The 19,479-nt window shown below is 48.5% G+C and overlaps 1 protein-coding gene and 1 pseudogene across 1 annotated transcript in view; both read right to left on the reverse strand.

Annotated features, from left to right (window-relative positions):
• Positions 1 to 19,479, reverse strand: part of STX8 (syntaxin 8) — a 253,870-nt gene that overhangs the window by 16,522 nt on the left and 217,869 nt on the right. The window lies entirely within an intron of this gene.
• On the reverse strand, positions 18,037 to 18,556 carry LOC112817106 (small nuclear ribonucleoprotein Sm D2 pseudogene; annotated as a pseudogene).

Below are 19,479 nucleotides of genomic sequence, written 5' to 3' on the forward strand. Positions count from 1 at the left end.
CCCTTTGGCGAGCCTAAAGCCTGGGCCGGTTCATCCCCCCAAGGGCTTAGTTATGTTAGGAAAAGTGAGATGGAGATGAGACTCGGGGTTTAGAATGACACAGACGCAGGGACTGGAATCTATAGGCATAATCATAGCTTTGTATAAATCTCAAACAAACCTACCTCTCAGGGGTGTCATGAGGGTAAATGAGATACGTGGGAAGCACTCTGGGTGCCTCAAATGAAAGCAACTACAACCCAGTTCTCCTGGCTGGGTCCAAAAGGCCATCTTCTTGGAATGAAGGGGCTAAAAGCCTTCCTCCTCTCCTGGAGCACCAGTCTTTGCTCATTAATGTCCCCTCTACCAGTTCAGATGGGGGGCCCGGGGAGGAGCCCTGAAGTGGGGCCCTGGGGGCCACCCTCCCCCACTGCCTCCCCAGCCCCCCAGGAGGACCAAGCCAGGCCACACGCAGCCAGAGGTCTCTCTGTGGAAGGATTCTGCTCCAGCCCGCGGGGTGGGAGGCGGAACTCGTCCCACACCCCCATACGGCATGGCACTATGCAGCTTTATACAGTCTTGACTTTCTCCTCACAGAGGCGGAATCTGGCTCAAAGAGCTCGCTGATGATTTCAAAATTTATCTAAACAAACGTGGAGGTCAGCATCGACTCTTGGCTAATTGCATAACTGGCCTGAGGCCGCGCTGCCTTGGCGACTTCCCACTCATTCCGAGTCTCGCACTGGAAATCCAAGCTGCTCAGGCTTGCCAAGGAGAAGGCGCGTGTTCACGTGGCCAGACCTCAGCTTGGTGGCCCTGCAATCTGCTCTAAGTGGTCCCTGCCGACGATTTCCGGGAGCAGGGGAGCTGCTGCTTTTCTGTCCTTGTTCAGCGACATGAGTGCGAGTTGGGGGTCACTGAGCCGTGACCCACACTGCATCATCCCGGTCTCATGCTACGTCTGGAGAAATGACCATAACCGGTGGGTCGCGGGACTTCTCTGCAAGAAAGCAACTTCTCCTACTGAGATGGTCAAACTTGCCAAAGAGTCTAGTTCTGCCAGGCTGCCACTCTGCATTTTGACCTCATCTGGCCTTGTTCTAAGACTGACGGGCCTTCCTGTCCCGATCTGTCTCCTGCCTGCTGGACTGGGCGTCTGCAAGGTCTTGACCAATGTTCTAGAAGGGATTTGATACGGCCTTTGTCGTGTTCACCCACTTCTACCAGTAAGTGTCCCTCGAAAACCCGCCCAGATTTATGGATGATATTTAAAAAAGTCTTGTAAAATTCAATGTTTTCTTTACAACGTCCCTAGGTCATGCGGACCCCCAAAGTCTTCGGTATGTGACTACGATGGTCAGTAGCTGACAACGTTTGCTTCTGATCACACAGACACCCCCCCGCAGCTCCAGCCTAGCAGGACGGAGTGGCTGACCCAGATCTCTCGGGTCTCCTCCTCAGCAAGTGTCCACTCTCACTCCATGCATCACGGGGACTCCTCTCCCTTGGCTCTCACCTCCTGGTCTGGAGATGACTAAATAAAGGGCTGGTCCCCACAATGCCAGGAGCCACCACTTTCTGCCTCTCGCCCCTTCAACCACATAACATACACTATCATCTTGTCTTTACTTGGACGGTGTCAGTGACGTGTAAGGAGTGGTGAAGCCCATGGCTTTAGAGCCAGATGGCCTGGGTGCAAATCCTGACTGCCCCACTCCCCATCTGCAAGCTACTTAACCTGTCTGGGCCTCACCCACAGAACGGGGATAATAGCAGTAGGTATATTTGTTGGGTAAGTGCTCAATGAACATCTGCTTCCCCCACTGCGAAGGCTTTACCGGACCTGTTTCGTGGTGTACTTACAGCCCCTTCAGATGGGCTCTGTGTTGATCTAGGCTCTGGTTGAGGATGAGCCATGGTTATACCTCAGGATCCCACCCATCGAGCCATAGTGACTTGGGCACTCAGAGGTAACCCGATTCACAGGCTGGCCAGCAGCTTCTGACCCAGCACATGAAGCTCAGCTGAGTAAAAAGATTCTTTTCTCTTTTTGAACTAGGAAATAAGGAGCAACGCGGACTTGCTTGGTGTCCTTATGATAAATCCACCTTTTTTGGGGGGGTCATAATATGAGTGGTTCTCTGTTCTTTTGTCCCCAGCTGAAAGATCGCCCAAGGAACAAAAGTTTAATTCGTATATAGCTCATCTATGTCACACTGCAGATATATGCACTTAAAAAACAGATTTTGACTAAAGGAACAAATTTCTAGTTGCAAAATTTGGGGTCATCAGCGAGATGGTTGGAAGGCTTTCTGTCCCTTTTGAAATTAGACTTTTTAGAACCACTGGTGAAATATCTAAGACATGAACAAAATTGGTTTTAGTCATTCCCCTTTTAATATCAACTGCTATTTCAAATCCAGATCCTACAACGTCCGTAGGTTTAATCAGGATGAAAGTCTTTTTTTTTTTTTTTTTTTAATTGACAGAGTTGACACGATAAAAGTCTTCATGAATTAAGGTAAGTACGGAGCAAACTCTTTTCTGGTTAACTTCTTTGTCACTCTGGAGAATGTCCCTACCACTTTTTCTCAAATGAGGAAGCCTGGGGCTTTCTGGAGCTAGGGACATGGGTGGAGGTAAAAGAGAAGAAACAGCCGGAAATGACAGCTGGTGAAGGTTGGTGAGGGCTCACGACGGAGTCTAGGCTGAGCGGAGAGAAGAGAGCCAGTCATCCTCCACCCATCACTAACCCACTCTATGCCGGGTACCATGTTGGAAGCTGGGAACGGAACAATGGTCAAGATGGACGCCATGCCTGGCCCCAAGATATTTACATGCTAATGGGGGAGACAGACATTCAAATAATCACACAGTGAAACGATCACAGATCACAGATAAATGTTAAGGAAGAAACAAACGAGGTGCCATGATAAGAAGTACATTAATGGATTGGTCAGATGAAGGATCTAGTCACAAGACAAGGTGGGCAAAGATCCTCCCAGCTGGAGTGAGTAGTAAGCACAGGACACATGGGGAACTGACCAATGACAAGGACAGAAATCAAGGTGAGTTTGGTAAGAAAGCCAGGGGCTAAGTTTTACAGGGCCTTGGGGGTTATGGTAAGGCGCTGGGTTTTATTCTAAGCACAAGGGAAACCACTGCTGGGTTTAAGCAGAGAGCAGCAACATCTCATTTATGTTATGAAGTCATTTGCGCCACTGTGAGGAGACTGGACGGGACTGTCCTGTCTCTGCGTACAAGTCAAGTCAACAAGACCTTTCTGAGAGACCCAACACAGGCGGCTTCCAGGTGAGAGGGTGGGACAGGGAGATAGCAGCGGAGATGCACGGGTCTGAACGGCATTTTAGAGGAGAGCTACCAGGGCTTCCTTTTGGCTAAGGGAGAAAACCAGGGGCTTCTGGATCAGCTGCAGAGGGATTTCGGTGGAGATCTCAAATAAGCATGTGGGTGGGTGTGCAGTAGAAATCTGGAGCTCAGCAGACAGGTCTTGGTTGGTGCGGGAGGGATGGTTACAGATCAAAAGGCCAAAGAAGAGCTTTGGGAGGAAAGCTCACAGGAGAGGCAGAGCAGCGGGGACGGAAGAGGCGCAATATCAGGAGGAGGTTAGGGCAGGCGGTGGCGGGAGGGAACACAGAGCTTCGGGACTCGGGAGACCAGGGCCAAGGGTTGGTGGAGGGGGACTGAAGGGAGATGTCTGGCTCCGTCACTGAGCAGCATCTACAGCCAGGACTGAGGGCCTCCCGTGTACCAAGCCTCGTGTCTGTCCACGGTCTCAGATACACCATCTCTACCACCATAACAGTCCTGTGAGCTGACAGCATCATGATGATGAGGATGATGGTGACAATGACCGTGATCATGATGACAATGATGGAACCCGAAGCTCAGAAGAGAGTTAAACAACTTATCTAAAGGTTTCACAGCTCTCCAGTGTTGGGAACTAGCTCCGACGGTCAGAGTCCTGGAGACTACAGGAACGTCGAAACCATGTATTAGTACAAATACCAACGACACACCTTCCAAGTCATCTTCTCTGCTTTCACAGCCAGCTGCCTTGTTCCAGGCGTGAAACTATGAACTTCTCACCATCTTCCTGCCACAGAGCAAGCCAGCCAGTGTCCCCCTCTCCCTCTAGGAGCCCAAGTCAACCCCCTTCTTCTTAACTGTCAACTCAAAGCCAAACCATATCTGTTCCTTGGTGTCCCTTCAAGAACCAGAAGAGACCAAATGACTGCTTGCAGATGATGGAGCCCCTAACCTGGAAATAACAAAATAACCAACAGAAAACCTCTCTGAGCTAAAGAGGCCAGTTAACAGATACACTGATAAAATGAATAAACAAATACACTGATAAACTCCAACCCCTTCTTATGAGGCAGTCATAAACACTATGAGAAAAGTTGATTAATAACTAAACAAATGAACAGAGAACAAAGGAATTAAGAGAATGGACAGGACTGATATTTTGGAAATTCTATAACGTTCCTGAGGTCTATAAAGGGATAGTCAAATAGAGAGAGAAAGAGACATCCCATGTTCCTGGATGGGAAGATTTAAGGCTATGCGCATGTCAACTCTCTCCAAACTAATACAAACATTTAACTCAGTTACATTAAAAATAGAAACAGGATGTTTCAGGAACCTGCCAAATTATTGTGAGGCAACAGAACTATTCCCATTTTGCAGATAAGGAACCCAAGGGCTCAGGTGAAGAAAGTGGAGTAGATTCTAAGGAAATTAACTCAGAGGCACAGAATGATAATTGTGTGATGTTTGCTGCAGTTGTGTGTGGACGTGTGTGGGCAGGAGATGAGGGGGACAGACGATCACACGGGGCCCTAAGTGTTGTCACAAGGAATGTGGGCTGTGGGGAATCCCTGGAAGGCTGAGTGGGGAGCAGTGGTGGTGGAGGGAAGGGCTGACAAGAGCAAGTGCACGGTTTTCAAAGCTCACCCTGGCTTCAGTGTAGAGAAGGCACTGGAAGGGGGCAGTTCTGCAGACAAGGAGATGAGTCAGGAAAACAACAGGAGGACCCAGAAGATGACAGGCGTCCGAAGGACAGAGGACAGGGGCGCATGGCTTCTACAGACACTGAGGATGGAGAACCAACACAAGTTGGCATCAGATGGGATATGGGGCGCTGAGCGAGAGGGAAGAGCCCGGGACAACTCCTGAGTGTCTGGCTTGAGAAACGGAACGGTCGGTGGGTCTGCTCATCAACACAGAAAACAAAGAAGAAAAAGCAGGGCTGGAGAGGATCATGCGCCCAAGTTTGGACATCTTGGGGATTATTTCAAGCAAATTCTGACAGCACAGTATTGCTTTTCTTCCACTGGGATTATAGAGAACTTGTCTTTGGGGCTAGCAAGCCACTGGGGGAAATTTTCCTATTTTGGTGGGGGGGTTGGAGGAAGAACTCCACCTACTTTACGTATCCCGAATGTGAAACAGATAGATAGCTTGGAGTGATTCTCAAAGTGGTAAAAGGGCTGGGGGGTGGGTCTGGCATCCATGGCTGGTAAAGGCCCCCCTGGAGAGACCCTCTTTGGGGTCTTCCCACAGTCCTGTCAGAGAGGCAGAGTCTGATGCCGCTTCTCGGTTTTCTCCCCTCTACCCCAAGACTCCCAGATATTCATTTTATGTTTTTGTACATCTGATAAACTACTGGTTGGCACTCGATGCCTCTTTTCTCTTCTCTTCTTTTTTCTTCCTTTCCTTCCTTCCTTGCTTCCTTCCTTCCTCCCTCCCTCCCCTCTTTTTTTAATTTTTATTTATTGAAAGACAGAGAGAGAGAGAGAGAGAGAGAGAGAGAGAGAGAGAGAGCATGAGCAGGGGGGAAGAGGCTTGAAATAAACCTGTCTAAACAGGTTTTAGTCATTCCCCTTTTAATATCAACTGCTATTTCAAATCCAGATCCTACAATGTCCGTAGGTTTAATCAGGACGAAAGTCTTTTTTTTTTTTTTTTAAATTGACAGAGAGTTGACAGGATGAAAGTCTTCATGAATTGAGCAGAGAGCCCACCTCGGGACTTGATCCAGAACCCCAGGATCATGACCCGAACTGAAGGCAGACGCTTAACCGACTGAGCCACCAGGCGTCCCGACTGAAAGAATCTGAAGGAAAAGTCCAAGCAAGAGTTAGAATTGCAAATTTGAATCCATGAAGTGAGAGAGTAGCTTTACGGGGATGAATTTTTTTTTCTTCTTTACCCAAACTACAGAAATGCATGTATCTATCTTGTGGCAAATGGGTATCCGAGACGCCGGCCCAGGTGGGAGAAAGCGCCTCTGTGGCTGGTGTAGAGACTAGGGAGGGGCTGGGGGGGGGGTGGTAAGGCAGTCTGGGAAATCGCACAGGTATCCTCAAAAAGAAAAATGGGGTGTTCGCAAATACAGATCCCCAAACTGACTGTGACCCCAGGTGATTACCATCTGAAAGACTGTATCTTACGAAGCTCACAGGGCAGCCCAGAGTAACTTCCAAACCCTTCACCATCAGAGAATATTTTTTATGCTGACAAAAAGCTGTGGATAATTAGAAATGCCTTTTCTTATATGAAGGAGTTTTCTTCCTTTCTATAAATATTTAACCTTCTGCGTTTGCAATAAAATTCTCCAGGTTTTCATTTCATGGGGTGAAAATATAAACTCAAGGAAAGTACTCAGCATGCCAACTTGCAATGCAGAGCTTTTGCAACGCACCGAAGGATCCCCTTCATTCTATAAGCTTAAACCGCACGCGTCTTTTAAAATTAAAAACAATTTTCTTGAGCAGCTAAATGTTTCCAACAACTTCTGTCTGCAAGGATTAAACCAGAGTTCCTTTAATTTTCTGGAATCATTTTATTAATCAAACGCAAAACGGCTATCCATTCAGCGAAGCCTGGTGGAAACAGTAACCTGAATAATATTCAAGGATTTTCTTTTGAAGCCGAGAACCAGCAATTACTCTACTGGAAAAGACTATTTTACTATGGTGCATTTCCTCAGGAGAGGAAATGATTTCTGAGAATACTGAAGCCTTTTTTATTCTAAAGCAGCAGCAACACCTGTACATAATCTTTCTAGACAACAATAAGACTTTTCTGAGGTTTCGTGTCATGACCGTTTAATTTAATAGCTCTGAGAGTTTAAACAGGACACTAATACCTCAGTTAGCTGGCACGATTGGCGAACTGGGGATTCCAGTTAACTTAATTTTTCCATCAACTAATAGTAACCCATTTATGCAATGAAATTTCCTCAGCAGGATATAAGGGATCTGTACATCTCTTTGCAGGTATGTACAACTGTATGTTTTGTCTCTCAGTTTGACATTTTTTGGGGGGGGTAGAAAAAAAAGTCAGCATTTTGCCCCTCCATAAATCTTCAAATTAATAAACCAATAATCAAGCACATGTGAGAGGCCTCACAAAAAAAAAAAAAAAAGGTTAAATTTCACACTGATAGTCTCCAGCTAAAGAAAATAAACCTAGCAAGGAAAATAAAATATATTCCTCTGAATCCATGAAGCATTCATTTCACATGCTAGGCGTCAAACTGCACCCAGGGGAGACAGAGATAAACAATACAGGTTTTTCTGGACCTTAGAGGCTCACAGTTTCCACATAGGCAAAGTTGAGAACTTCAGAAGATACGAGAAGTGACAGGTGTTTAAAAATTTTTTCTTTAAAAGCATAAAAAGCTACCCTTGCTTTTGAGAAGTCAAGGCAAGTGAAACGTACTTTTTGACATAATTAGTGAAAAGAAAATAAATTTAAAGTTGCCCCCAGATCTTTCTTTTCACCAGCAGAAAATAAGGACTGACTTTATATCTTGACTTCAGCTTGGCAGAATTAGGGAAGCTTCAAAGATTCTCAGAACTGTGGGGCGCCTGGGTGGCTCAGTCGGTTAAGGGTCTGACTCTTGATTTTGGCTCGGGTCATGATGTCAGGGTCATGAGATCGAGCCCCGCATCAGGCTCTGAGCTCAGCAGGGAGTCTGCTTGGGATTCTCTCTCTCCCTCTGCTCCTCCCCCTGCTCACTCTTTCTCTCTCTCTCTCAATAAATCTTAAAAAAAAAAAAAAAAAAGATTCTCAGAAATGTAACAGGTAAACGGGGAAAAGTAACTGAAGGAACTTTCTGGTTTGACTTGCCCTCAGTCTTGCTAGTTTCTAAGTCTCTAGCTGTCTTTTAATTACCAGATGCAACGTCTTTCAAAGTCATGGGTGGGGCTTGGTTTCTTTCCTCTGATGGTTTCCAGCAGGCAACCTTGGCCTCAGGATCTTGAGTTTTCTGGAATGCTAGGTTCCCTTCTTCCTGCTTCCTGGGCCCCGCCCCGCTGGAGATCCTGAGCCAGTGGATCTGGGATGGGGCTCAGGAATTTGTATTTTTAGAAAGACTATCACATGATTCTTATCATTAAGGAAATTTGGAAAATATGTCCCTGGATAATATGATCTGCCTAAGAATCATGGGGGTGGGGCTGGGGATGGAGGAGGGGGGTGATGGTGCTGGGAGGAAAAAGCTGATTCCCAGGCCCCACGACCTGGAGTGGCAGGTTCATTAAGCCTGGGTTGGGGCTGGGCAATCTGCTTTTTCAAGGAGCACCTCAGGCAACATCTGGCTGACAGAAACACTGCGCTTGTGCGGCAGACTTGAGCGCTGGACACAAACAACCAGAATCAGGAGGAAGCCCCGGAAAGGTCTGAAGTACTGATACAAAGCTTGGGCATCGGGAACATCTCGGTCTGCCCGGGGCTCCGGACTGCTTCCTGTCGTTCCTGATCTGACCTAGTTGGGCCACTTCTCCAAGGCCGGCCTCCAGCAGCGGCCAGGGTTAAAGCACTGCAAACACCAAGATGCCTATGTGGCCCCGCGCAGGGGCGGATCTAGGACGCCGAGGGGTACAACACTGCCCCCGCCGGTAGTCAGAAACAGCGACCGCCTCAGGGAAAAGAGGCAGAATGTCTTTTGGAACGGTCATGGCTTGGGGCTATCACGCCTGAAAGTCACAAATAAAGCTGTCACCCGTCTACTGCCTGGTCAGGAACAAACACACCGCTTACTACAAAGTCTGCTTGAAATAAACCTGTCTTCACCAACAGTTGCTAAGGCATTCGTGCTTGGAAAAATAAATACTTTAAAGACAAACAATACCTTCACATTTTCCCTTCAAACATGACTAATTTTACTCAATACTTGTGAAAAGTTGTAACGAACTTCTGGAAACCCCATATTCCTGCATTGCGCCCTTGCCAGTAACTGCGAGGACCTCTCTCTCTGGGAACGCCAAGGGAAATATCAGACTTGGAGGGGCTAAAAAAAATAGGGCAAGATCATAAATGGGATGAACAACTACACTCAAATGCTTCCCCATGAAGTCAGTCTAACCAAGTCGAACCAAGTGGTTGAACTCCCAAAGTACCCGGGCAGTTCAGCTGTCTTGATCAAACCTCTGCCCACATGGCTCACATTTGCAACTTAAATATTCCGTATGAAAACAAAGTTAATTTAACTGCTAGCACAGGCAGGCTGCTTCTCCAAAAGGGACAAGGAAGGGTACACGGTTCAGCCCACACACAGGCACTCATCTCTGACTTGTAAATATCGATGCGCAAAACACCATTATTTTGGCTTTGGAAGACTATGCTCTCCGCTTTGTTCGGGTGGGCAGTTACAAAACATAAAAAAATAAAAAAATAAAAATCTCATCTTGAATGCGGCCAGGACTGAATATTCTTATGCATGACGAGTACAAATGGTTCTCTTTCAGTTTGGAAAGAAAAGGCACCTAAAAAAGGGGGGGTGGTGGTGGTGGTGGTGGTGGGGAGGCTTTGCAGTGATATTTCACCTCAACACATCTTTCAAGTTTGATGGCTTGTAAGTGCAAGGCATTGGTTCTGGTCTTCAGCCTTCAGACAACTCTAAGCTGTCCGCAGCAGCTGCAGAGGCTGGGTCTTGAAATGAAATAAAGAAATAATTGCTTCAGGGAACAAAGGGAAGGAAAAAAAAAACGCTCTGTTGGCTGGCCCCTTGGGACTGTGTGTGGTATGTGTTCCTGATTAATACTGTTCAGTGTGGTAAAGAGGAATCCCTGAACAATCCCAGAGCATCAGAAGAAGTGTGATGTGGTCAAAAGAGCGGGTTTCAGAGGCACACCTGGACTCGAATCGCAGCCCTGCCCCTGATCAGCTAACGTGACCTTGACAAAGGGCCTTGACCTCTCGGGGTCTTCACTCCTTAGCTGAGATATGGGAATAAGACCACCTACTACCTCGAGGGGATGTAACAGACATTGGGGAGGATGATGTATGTCACGTGCTGACTTCGGTAAAACCGAATACCCACAGTTGTACTGCCCACCCCATGCCCCCGTAAAGGGGTAAGAAGGGGATTCATCTATAAATCAAAAGAACAGGGGAGAAGGTGATATCCACTCAGGTATGTCAGTAAAATGCTGGAAGACAGTCGGTAGACAAGGACAGAGCACAGATGAAATAAACAACGGATGGGGCTGGGAATCCGAAGTGGGAAGTTGACTGGTACGCCAGGTCCCTGGAAAGGCTCAGGGATGGGGATGCACCAGGTAGTTCTGAAGGCAGAGCTGGAAAGAGGGGGGCTGGTCACAAACGACATGAGCCCCAGTTATACCCCAGACCCCCTTCTGTCACCCCCCCCACAACCAGGCAGCTACCTCCCCGTTATCCCCTCGGGAAAGAGGTTCAGTGGAGGAAGTGGACCAGGGGAGTTGTAAACACGGGGGTAGCAGGCACAGGAGAAGGAAAAGATTAGGTGAGAGGTTGAAAATAGGGAAATTACATATAAGTTTTCATGTGGACCAGAGAGCTGGCTGTCCCGTCCCCCTACTGGGCTCCCAGATGCTGCTGGCTAAGCTTCTGTTCACCAGGCAGAAGACTATATGTCTCCCCTCAGCAGAAAGGGACCTACCAAAGAGAAAAAACCTACAGATGCTAGGGGACATCTGGGGTCCCCAGTAAAATGACTAGGTCCTTCCCTGTCTGATCATCCTCCGGGGAAACCTACAACTAAACAGACCCCACTGATGCATACATAATTTTTGGGTGTCTTTTTGGTGTTTCATTCTTAAACAGTAATGGGTAGCCAAGCATCACTAGACATTTGACGGAAGAGAAAAAGAGAACAAACCCCCCCAGATCATCCCCCTTCTCCCTGCCAACCACCGCCCCCAAACCAGAAAAAAGAATTGAGAGAAAAGATAAAGCAAACAACAGAAGGAACCATCAAAGAAACACTAATTAATATCCTCAGACATACAATGTCTACTAAAATATTTTGTGTCTCTGAAACCAGAACTGAGTAACATTTAAAAATCAGAAAACCCAAGTTACAAAAATAAGATGGCAGCAGTAAAGCAAATCAAGGGACAGATGTGAAGCAGCAGCTGAAGAAATGTCCCAGAAAAGAACAAAAACACAAAGAAATGAAAAACAGGAGAAAAAACAAGGAAATGAACAAATTAAACCAGGAGGCCCAATATCCAACCATGAACATAGAATGTTCCAGAAGGAAAGGAAAGGAAAAGGAGAGGAGGTACTTACCAAAGCTATAACAGAAGAAAAAATGTTCAGGATGAAGGCCATGAATTCCAGCTGGAAGGGTCCACCAAGTCCCCAACACCAGGACAGGGGGCTGGCATTACTCAAAAGGCCTTCCTTGTGAAATTCAGAATATTCATGCTAAGGAAAAGCTCTTAAAAGCAAAGCAGGACGTATAACAAGGCTCAGGAGTCAAAATGGCACTGGACTTTTCGGTAGCAACACTGGGAGCTAGAAGACAATGAAAGATGCCTTTAGCATTCTGAGCACAAATCATCTTTAACCGAAAATTCCATATGCAGTCGATCCGTTAACTGCGAGAGGCAGAACAGAGATATTTTCAGACGTGCCATATCTCGAGAAATGTGCTTCTCAGGCAGTCCCCATCAGAGAGCTACTGGAGGCTGTGCTCCCTCACATGAGGAGGTAAACCAAGGAAGAAGATATGAGTTCCAAGAAAGGGGGCTCTGACGGGAGAGCGAGGGGATGAGAAGTCTCAAGAAGACATCGAAGAGAAGTCCCACGGTAGCGGAGGGGCAGGGGGCCTGGAGAGCTCGAAGTCTGGGTTGGAACGGAAGCCTGGGGGCCCAGGAGGGCTGACTCCCGAGCAGAATATGGGCAAGATGGATTATCTGATGTGCATCTCACAGATCCACAGGCATTTCTTAGCTCTGTGGCAAGTTAGGGCAAGAGTTAGGATGAGCAAAGGGAAAAGATGACACTAAGTCCAGGAAAACCAAAACACTGTGTCAGAAAGGAAATCTAATTATAGTAAGCTACGTGGCTCAGTGAAAGACACCGTACGGTCAAAATGAAAATGCTGAATTGTGATCTACCTAACAACTGTGATCGAACTCCGTCGGAAGCAGAGAGGAGTGGGAGTGTGTGCCAGGGGGTGGGGGGCAGCCAGTGAAAGAACTAGGTCCACCCTCCACGGCAGAAGTTAGCAGACAACATCTCAAACTGCAATCAGATCAAGTCCTATGAGTAGAAACATATTCTTCAGGAGTAAGAAAGTACGATCAGGGGAAACAGGTGGGAGGAGCTGAAAGCTCTCTCCTCTGGAGACTGGAGCCCAGGGGGAAGGGAGGTGGGGCAGCTCACTGTGGCTTTCTGTTCCCAGTTTGAAATGGACCCTGCCCTTCTGTCTTTGTGAACTATGCCTGGACATTATTTCAACTCATCACCAGGCCAGATTCTGTGTGAAATGCCTACCCTGCTGCTTGGCACGGGGATCAAGAGCAGCTGTGAAGCGGGGCGGGGGGAGGAGGAGGAAGGGTGAATGCCACCCCCATCTGAACCATATTGAATCATATGGATCAAGCAGGTACTGGGTGCAAGACAGAAGAGAAACACAGACCCATTACGGCCTCTGCTTAGCTGTCCCGCAAACACGCTGCCACACACATAAAAGATTTCAACAAGCTGACAATACATTGATCATCATGGGACTTTTGAGTGCACCCAAAATTGCATTTGCTTCCTTCCCGAAGGGAGAAAAGTCTCAAATCACATCATGCTATTGAATAGAGAAGGAACGTCAAGGAACCGCTGTTCAACGAGTCCCAGATCTCTGGTTGATAGGCATTCTTTTCAATCCAGTGCATCTCGAGTTCTCCCTATCATGAGTAAATAACATAATCATCCTCCACATGTCCTGCATATATGTACAGAGAGAACAATGCTCACCAGTCCAGGGGCTGTGCTGACTGCCCCCCTGCCGCACCCCCCCCTGCACCAGGCTCATTCCCGTCTAGTGTCCTCTGCGGGGGGGACAGGGACGCCCCTTTTGGGGGCTTTCCCACCTGACCTAAGGTCAGGCGCAAGAAGGGGATGCAGCACAGCTGTGGAGCAAATTCTGGGAAGAAAGGAGGAGTCCATAGGATCTAAAAGTAGTATCAACACAAACAAACATTGCTCGCCAACTGAACGAGCGAGTTTCTGGGTGTTCCATGAAATCACTGTTGAATTACGTGCGGCCCGTACCCAATAACACTCAGGACAGGGACAGTGCTAGCTTTTCTTGAAAAGGGATGTCCCTTTTCTTTTCTGGTGGCTACTGTCACTATGTAAATACCTGACAGTTCCTTCTGCATGCTGGTTTCCCAGGATTCTCTTCTTGGCGCTAAATTTGGTGTTCAAGCATGGTATTAATTTAGTGCTTTGAAATATTCTATTTATGCTCTTGTCTACGTGTAAACATTTTCAATTCCTTCAGCAGCTTTGGTTTTAAACACACACACACACACACACACACTATCGTAAACTACCCCATAACTTCTTTGGAATACGGAGGTTATGAATTATAAATAAGATCTCTCCTGGGATCGAGGCTGGGCTAACCTCGTTCCAATCTGCTCTACAAGGTTCTTAGATTCCAAGGTGGGATAAGAAACGAGGCTTTCTGGACAGTCTAGGAGCCTTGCTGGGCCGGTCTGCACGGCGTGCTGTTCCATCCTTAAGTCCTGGTCGGCCAGCCAAACTCTGTGAGCCTATCCATTTATTTATGCTGTTGTGTATATTTTGCTGTTGTTTCCAAGGAAAAGTTCTGTTTGAAATCCTCCAGCCTTGCCTTAGTTGAACTAAGGGGAAGCAGGATTGTTTTTCTTATACGCCTATGTGTTCCCGAGGGCTGGAAGCTGCCAGCTAACCAGACCAGAACTGGGACTTGGGAACAAGCAGCTTCTTCACGTGGTCAAAGGGACACATTGGACAAGCAGTCCCCGAACATGAATCTCGTAAGGGTAAGAGCAGAGGCATCTTGAGAGTCCGAAGCACCGTCTCAGCCGTTGGTGCCAGGTGGTGGGGCGTCAGGCAGACGGGATTTTGAGACCTACCCCTGCAAGCTTCGGTATGTCACCACCAAGTGGTGGCAGAGAGAGTAACAGGCGCGCAGGGCCAAGGGGGCTCCTGGTTCCCGGTTGGGAAACGGAATGCTTTTCCAAGCCATGGCTCGGAATAAAAATAGAATCTGTTTATTAAGCTTGTCTCTTTCATAACACAACACAGGCCGGGAAACAGAACCACGCAGCAGACACAATAAAGAGAAAGCATCGCGTGTTTCTCTGGCTACCTGTGCAAGCCTAACCTCCAGCATGCTCCGTTCTGAGCCCAGGCCAGACAGAAAGAAGTCTCCTCCTCCCACCAACCTCGGGAAAGAATCCCCCTTAGCTGTGCATCCAGACCCCTTTCAGCACCGAAGCGCTCACCTCTGGCCTCAGGACTGGAAAAGGCAAGGTTTCCTTTTGGGCCAGAAAGGCATCCTGTCACTGGCTCTTTTTCAGAGTTTGCCCCTCCGTTCCCATGCTCCAAATGTTCAGGTACCACTGAGTATTCAAATGTCATGCCCTGTCCTCAAGCACATGGCCTTCCAAGGGGCCAGCGAGCTGGCTCTCAGGAGATTATTTTCAATACAGATGAAAGGTATCCGACAAAAAATGGGACAGAGCACGCAGCCTTCGTAACGTTCATGATGGGTATTGGTTGGCTGGACAAACTTAAATTCAATCCAGCAACATTCTGGAATTGGGTCGAACCGCTAAGTGAGCACACACCTCCGTAGCCACGCACCTCCATGTCTACTGATAGATGGGGAAACATAATCTATGGAGCCCTTACTGCGGGCCAAGCGTTGTTCTAAGGGCCCAGCTGTGTCTTAACTCATGTCATCCTCACAAATCTTAACACCAGAGGGATTTCTCTCTCTTGCCTCTTGCATTGTGCCACCCTTGTCCCTAGTAGCTCTCTGCTGGCCTCGGGGTCAAGTTAGCAAGACTCCGTGGCCAACAGTACAGCTGTTAGGGGCCAGATGACCCACACCCTCAGTTTCCGGCGAAGGAAAAACAAAGGGCTGTTCCAGGTCACACAGCTGGTAAGTAATGGAGGGAGTTCAGACCCAGAGTCGGGCCGCGCAACCATCTCTGGGGCCCCTACGTCCCAAGCCCCCCAAGGAAGTCGTTCGCTCCTGCCCCGTCGGGCCAGGAAGGCTTCACAGAAGGGCTGGAATTTAGAGACTAGTATTGAAAATGACTGCATCATGACCCAGGCGCGCGAGAAGGGTGGGTGTGAGAGGTGAGGTGGCTTCGGAGAATTCTCGAAGGCCCGGTGAAGGTCCTTTTGGGTATCTAACTACGGTGACACAGGGGATGGGAGAGGGCCCGATGATGCGCCGGAAAACATGATCGCGAAGATAAAAGCCTCTAATAATTTATGGACTGAATACTGCACGCTGCACTTTGCAAAGAGCCTTTACATATACAATCCATTTTGCGTTCTGCCATCACTTGCTACAGGAGAAATGGGAGAAGTCACATTTTTTCACTGTGTGCACAACTATGCTGTGTGCCCTTAATGCTCCGGGGAGCCAGGCAGAGAGTCCCTGGAAGGGGAGATTCCTTGGGGTGGGGAAGGAGGCAACTGCAGCTTCCCCACCATGGCCAGCTCTGGATGACGGTGGAAACATCAGAAGCCCAGGGTTTTTGTAAGTCGGAGCTGTGTCAGCCTTATGCTCTTTAGAACAGACACCAAGGAACCGACTGCAAACACTGAATCACCATGCTAAGACTTCTGGGCAGAGGCAGGGCGCGTGGGAAAGGACTCTTAAAACAAGCATGAACAGAGGGATTGTGGGGTGCCTCTGTGAGGAGGCATCAGGAGGAACTGGGGAGCCAGGGAATCCTGGGTGTCAGTGTGCATTATGGACTGAATTATGTCCCCCCCCAAATTTGTCTGTTGAAGCCCTCACCCCCCAGTATGGCTGATTAAGGAGGAGGTAAGGAAGGTTAAATTCGGTTATAAAGCTGGCATCCTAATCCAATAGGGCTGGTGTCCTAATAAGGACAGGAAGAGACACCAGAGGGCTCTCTCTCCATCTCCGTCTCCCTCGCCCCCCTCCTCCTGCTGCTCCTCCCCACCGCTCACCGCACACCTAGCAGAGGGAAGGCCATGTGAGGACAAAGCAAGAAGGCGGCCTCACCAGAAAGCAGCCCTGCCAGCACCTGGATCCTGGACTTCCCAGCCTCCGGAACCGTGAGAAAACACGCTTCCGTTATCTTGGTCACCTGGCCCATGGTATTTTGTTACGGAAGCCTCAGCAGATGGACACAGTGGGCCCTTGGCCTTGCAAGCCCCAGCCCTTGACCAGCACTCCCTTATCTCTCCGCACTCAGAGTTACCTCCTCCGTGAGGCCTTTCTCACCTACCCTTGCCACTTCCTCCTGGATGCTCCCACTCTACACAAAGAGATTCTGTCTGGGAACCCGTAGGAAGTCTGTCTGTCCCGACTTCTTAAAGAAAAGTCCGTCTGCTCCTACTAGACGCCAAGCCTCTTGAAAGAAGACACCGTCTTATTCAACTTTATATTCCTAGTCCGGGTGTGTAGCGAGCATCTAATAACTTCATGGAATAAACAAAGAAACGAAGGAGTCTAGGACACCGTCTTAAAAATGTGCGTTAGCGTAAATGTTACAAGACTTATTCACTCATTTACTCGACAACCAAGAAGTAAATAGTTTGGGGGGCGCCTGGGTGGCTCAGTTGGTTAAGCATCTGCCTTCGGCTCAGGTCATGATCCTGGGGTCCTGGGATTGAACCCCACATCGGGCTCCCTGCTCAGCGGGGAGTCTGCTTCTCTCTCTGCCTCTGCCTGCCACTCCCCCTGTTTGTGCTCTCTATCAAAGAAAATCTTTTAAAAAAAAGTAAATAGTTTGGGGGTGGGGGGAACAAAGAAGTAAATCACGAAGAGAGAAAACTAAAAACACCAGGACATTTCTAGATGATGAAGAAATGACAAGATGAAGGATTGGCAGCGTAAGAGAACACAAACACTGCTCATCTGTACGAACTACGTACCGCGTGGGGTGACGATAATGTATAATTAAATGGGAAGGGTTAGCAGCACAGAGGAGAAGTTAAGTGGGCTCTAAAGGGGGACAAATGTAGTGGCTGAATCCTGCCTCTGGTGCCAGTTAGGGGACTTTGGGATGTCACTTAACTTCTCTGGGCTTTACTGGCCTCTTTTTTTTTTTTTTAAACATGAATTTTGCCAAAGTATAACACACACACACAGCAAAGGACACAAGTTGCTCGGGAAGAGCTCAAGGAATTCTCTAGTTGCCGTATCTTGTAAACAGAGATAATGAACGTGCCTGTTGCGGAGGGCAGACGTGAAGGTCAGATGGTGTAATGTGTATGGAGCCCTCAGCCTGGTGCCCAGTGCACAGGGAGCCTGTTACCTCTCCTACAATGACCGCTGCCGCATCTAACTGCAGTTCTAAACTTGATTCATAGATGTTCGAACCCTGCATCATTTTTTATATAGCTTGGTGCTATTCCCCAGACTCAAGGAAAAGAAATGGTGAATCCTTGCTCCCAATACACCTGCGAATCTAGCAACTCACCATTAGAGCTGAGCATTAGGATCCCCTTTCGGCCATCCCTCCCGCCACACTGGTTTAGTGGAGGGACTCTTTTTTTTTTTTTTAGAAAAAACACAGGACTTTATTATTCCCATTACAAAGGGCAGGTCTTCACAGGATGAGGGCGGGAATTCTGATGGTGGAGAGGAGGCCCCTACTTGCTGGCGATGAGCGGGTTCTGCAGGACCACGATGACCGAGTCCCCGCGCAGGAACATCTTGGAGATGTAGTGGTCCTTGTTGACTGGCTTGGACTTCTTCTTGCCCTTGCCGCTCTTGGGGACCTCGGTCCACATCTCCTTCACATTCTCCAGCACCATGTTGCAGTGCCTGTCGAAGGCCTTCACGCGGCCCAGGAGCTTCTTGTTGCGGCAGTTGATGAGCACCTGGGTGTTGTTCTTGACTGACTGCGTGAGCACAGAGAGCGGACCTGTGTTGAACTCTTCTTCCTCCCGCTTCTGCAGCTCCTCTGGGGTCATCTCACTCTTGGGCTTGTTGAGGAGGCTCATGGTGATAGTGCCTGAGGTCCCAGATCAGCGCCGTCTCCTCCGCATGGCTGCTGCCTCTTAATGGAGGGACTCTTCATCTACCTAGATGCCAACTAAGTTCAGGGTTACAAACAGAGCTAATGGAGGCAACAATCTGGAAGCTTCTTTGGTCGGCACATGAGAGAGAAAGAGGGAGGGAGGGAGAGAGAGAGAAAACCTCTCAATTTCAGGATGCGTGACTTCTCAAACAAGCAGAGTAAGGGCTCTGGGGCTGGGCGACAGCAGGTACTGGGTAATGTTTGTTAGGGACACAATCAGAAGATGGACAGTTGGGGACTCCGGTGTATTTTAAGCAGCATGCCTATAAACCAAACAACCTCCACGTACCGGACAAGGCCAGATCAAATGGTTACCTGACTGGGGATAACCTGAAGAGTAGAAAGAAGTCCCCTCTGCTCCCAATTGTCTTCCTTCCCCGGATTTCAGGTTCAGGGTGCCCGAAATTCTACCACGGGGGGTGGGGGGAAATTCTGTTTATGAATCTGTCATTCCCTTACTCTGCTCCCATCTGAAATGGCAAGATGGCTGGTTGGGACGACACTTTCTGTCCCTAGCATGTGAGCATGAATGAACTTGGGATTCCTGTGCTCTTGAGCAGAAGAGGGCGGACAGTGGACACACGGAATGACAGAAGAACAGTGCATGCGAGTACGTGTAGGAGTGTGTGAGCTGGTGGAGTGGGAGCCGAACATCCTGACCCCTGCACCTTGGTCCTGGTCCGGCCCTAGGACCCACAGACCCAGGACAGAATCTGGCCACCGAAAGGCCGAAGGAGCAACTAGTCCAGCATTTCCTGAGTGGCTCTCCACCCTCCACCTCACCCTGTCCCGTTCCTGCCTTGTCTCTTGCCTCTCCCACTAATGCTCCGTCAGCCGATCTATTTCTGTCGTTCAACTTTAAAAACCAACCCCCCAACCTGAGTGGCACCCATCCTTGCAAACATTCCTCTGCAAG

This window comes from Callorhinus ursinus, unplaced genomic scaffold (genome assembly GCF_003265705.2).
Source record: "Callorhinus ursinus isolate GAN/ISIS: 27379988/994484 unplaced genomic scaffold, GSC_fseal_2.0 scaffold43, whole genome shotgun sequence".
NCBI lineage: Eukaryota > Metazoa > Chordata > Mammalia > Carnivora > Otariidae > Callorhinus > Callorhinus ursinus.